We start from the raw sequence: 3,464 nt of genomic DNA, 5'->3' as shown, positions 1-3,464 counted from the left end.
AATGTAAAAGAATCTGTAAAGGTATTTGAAGACAATGCTGCCTGTATAAAAATGGCAACTGGTGATAGGGTGAAGAACAGAAGTAAACATGTAGACATTAAGTATTGTAATGTCAGGGAAGCTGTAAAAGGAAAATTGATTAGTTTACATCATTGTTCTTCTGAGGATAATTTGGCAGACATGATGACTAAACCATTGGTCTTCACTATGGAAAATGTATTAAGTCTATAGGTCTGATGTCTCTTCCTGTCATGAAGGGAGGAGTGTTGGAATATTCATGAGCAGGAAGAGTCATGTGGTAACTCAGTCAGCCAATGTGAAGAAAGTGCTACTGAGTCTGTGCAAAAGGTTTGAGTTAGAAGCTGGATTTTGGTTTCAAGTTTCAGGTCTCTGGTCTGTCTCTGCTGTAAGAAGTCTTCATTTATGCTATGTTGCTATGAAGAAGTATATATGGTATTGTAAATATTTTTATATGAATATAAAGAGTTTATTTGAATCAGCTAAATGCAGTCAACTGTGAGAGCTTCTGATTTATTTTTACCAACAGAGAAATTAAAATTCTCTAACAGAATCCAAGTATAGAGCAGATGCTTAAAAATTCATGGGAAATAGCCTTACCCATTTATCTGGGAACAGTTTGATCCTGATAGACAAAGTCCTCAAAGCTGTCAGTAAAACTACCTGTCAATTAGATCCTTTTCACTCCTGGCTTGTGAAAGTCTTGAGGATGGTGACCGCTAATTGGGTTCAGGCAGTGATAAATTCATCACTGCAGGAGGGAACATTACCACGACCTTTTAAGGACACCTGAGTCTTCTCCCACCTTAAAAAAACCATTCCTAGATCCCACCTGCTTGGACAATTTTCATCCACTTTCTCAACTTTCCTTTCCAGTCCTTCAACATTTAAAAATCTTTGTTATTTTTTCTCTGACCAAACTGGTCAACTTTGCCATTTCTGCAAGTTCAATTAATTTTATAATCCAATCTTTGTTGTATTTCGTTGCTTTTCTATCTTTTTGCTTATCATAATCTTGCCACAGCCAAGCGCTTAATCCCTGATGAAAACATACACACTCCATTTCTTCATACCCATCAAATGAATACTTGCTCAGGTATATCAATGAATATAACATTTGCATAATTTCTTCTCAAAAAGCATATCTGACCTGAAGTGGTCTGAAGCTGGACTATGCTCTGTCCTCTCATTAACAAACCTTGTTTTCTGCAGAATACTGACTGCATTTTTTTCTCTGTAACATTATAAGGATATACAGGTAGTCTTTGAGTCATGACTACTCATTCAGTGACCAAAGTTAGGATGGCTCTGAACAACAATGGTCCTTAGAGTTGAGACTGTTGCAGTGATTGCAATTTGGGTGCCTGGCTACCGCCTCACAATTATGATGGTTGCAGCATCCTGTGGTCACATAATCACCATTTGCAACCTTTCTTGCCAGTTTTGCATCAGCAAAGTCAATGGGGAAGCTGGCAGGTTGCAAGTTGTTCCTGCTTCTGCTGCTTTTTTGTCCATTTGCAGCACCCATTTGTCTGCACTCCCAAGTGCCCACCTGCAGTGCCTGGCTGCCCATAACTCTCATTAACCGACCTGCTTGCATGGGACTCTTGCCTTTTCCCATGTCATGGTCACGTGAGGTTCTCACTTAATGACCTATATTCCTAGGGTTACAACAGCAACCGAGACTGCCATCACCAAATAATGTGATCACATGACATTACAAAACCAAAGGAACACCTACACTCTTGATGACAGGTTCTGTGAATGTGTGGCTCAGTTTTAAAAGAAGCATCTTGCTGTATGACTTACAGAAATATACATTGTTTCTACTTTAAAAAATAAATTGAATACATTTACAATTCTCTTTTTAATCTCTTTCCCTTAGGTAATTTCTTATTGTAAAAGTTGCCTGAAGAATTTTGCTATAAACGCTGCCTCTCTTAGTCACAGCTATCACTCCTCCCCCCCACATTGCTGAACTAAAGTGCTAACCATCCATTCTTGAATTAGCAAAAAGCTATATTACCATGAAATACGTTGTTAATTGCTAATCCCTGTTTGCATCTATTAAGTCTATTCTCAGTGACAGCACTTATCCAACTGCTTTCCAAAGTGGATAATAAAAGCTTAACAGATTTGCAGAATTTAGAATAGAATAGAGCTGGAAGGGACCTTGGAAGTCTTCTAGTCCAGCTCAAGCAGGAAAACTTATACCATCTCAGACAAGTGACTGTCCAGTCTCTTCTTAAAAACCTCCAGAGATTGAGGTTGCCCTTGGAATACTTTACAATACCCTAAGAATGACTTAAGGCTATCTCTGGTTACTAGGTATGAGGTGAGGGATGAAGTGAGGGATGAGATGAGGGCAAATTATGCAGATACAACAGGAAAAGGTTAAATATGCATGGGAAAGTTCTTACTATATCAGTGATTCACTGGCAGAATTTTCATATTTGATTGATCAGCCATCCTAATACCAATATATGCTCTCCTCCAATAGTTCCCATCCCATAATTTTTTTTTATTTAAAATTTTTTTGTTGATTTTTCAGTTAAAAACAAAAACATAAATCTTTTATCACAATATCAACCAAGAAACACTAATCAATACATTCACGGACGTGTCCGGTGTCCCCCCCCTGCACCCCCCTCTTTCAATTACTACACCTTCCTCCTCCCAATCCTACAACCTCTCCTCCTTCCTCCCTCTTTCCTACCTCCCTTCCTCTCTCAACCGTCCCGTCTGGTGCAGTTGGGGTACCCACCGGACACCTCCTTAAAAAATCATACATATATATACATATACATATAAATCTACAATACAAACCTATCCCTTTCCCCCCTCCCCCCCCAGGACTTCCCAAAGCTAATCCAGGAAATAAACGCACAATAATCCAATTCTATTCAAAACTACTCATTATTACTACACACTAGTATAAACTTACTGTGACTCTAAAATAACGTTAAAATACATACAATTTTTTTTAAATATGTCAATATTTGTTGTACATATTTTTGTTTAAAATTTTTAATCAAAAGCTACATGATAATTATTCAGTTCATACTTTCTCTGAATATAATCTATCCATCTTCTCCACATTAAGATAAATTTCTCCTGAGAATGATCCTTCAGGTACGCGGATATTTTTGCCATCTCTGCAAAATACGATACTTTCTGTCTCCAATCATCCATAGTTGGTAACATCTTTTTTTTCCAATTTTGCTGCTGTTATATAGTACAACATCAATTTCATTTCTTTTTGATCCAAATTATCCATAATACCCAATAAAAATAACTGCGGTGTAAATTTTATCTTTTTCTTAAAAATCTGTTGAATATTCCACCAAATCTTAATCAAAAAGGCTTTAATATCCCTACATGTCCACCAAATATGATAATAAGTAGCATCCATACTATCGCATCTCCAACATTTTGGTTGCAAATTC

The 3,464-nt window shown here is 37.2% G+C and overlaps 1 protein-coding gene across 1 annotated transcript in view; it reads right to left on the bottom strand.

The window, feature by feature from the left end:
- LOC114923162 (alpha-2-macroglobulin-like protein 1) overlaps nucleotides 1-3,464 on the bottom strand; it is an 85,105-nt gene that overhangs the window by 12,521 nt on the left and 69,120 nt on the right. The gene's annotated exons all lie outside the window — the stretch shown is intronic.

Source organism: Protobothrops mucrosquamatus, unplaced genomic scaffold (genome assembly GCF_001527695.2).
Source record: "Protobothrops mucrosquamatus isolate PMUCROS unplaced genomic scaffold, P.Mucros_1.0 scaffold2187, whole genome shotgun sequence".
Taxonomy (NCBI): Eukaryota; Metazoa; Chordata; class Lepidosauria; order Squamata; family Viperidae; genus Protobothrops; species Protobothrops mucrosquamatus.
The sequence above is the reverse complement of the archived record's forward strand: the minus strand, read 5'-3'. Positions and strand labels throughout refer to the sequence as shown.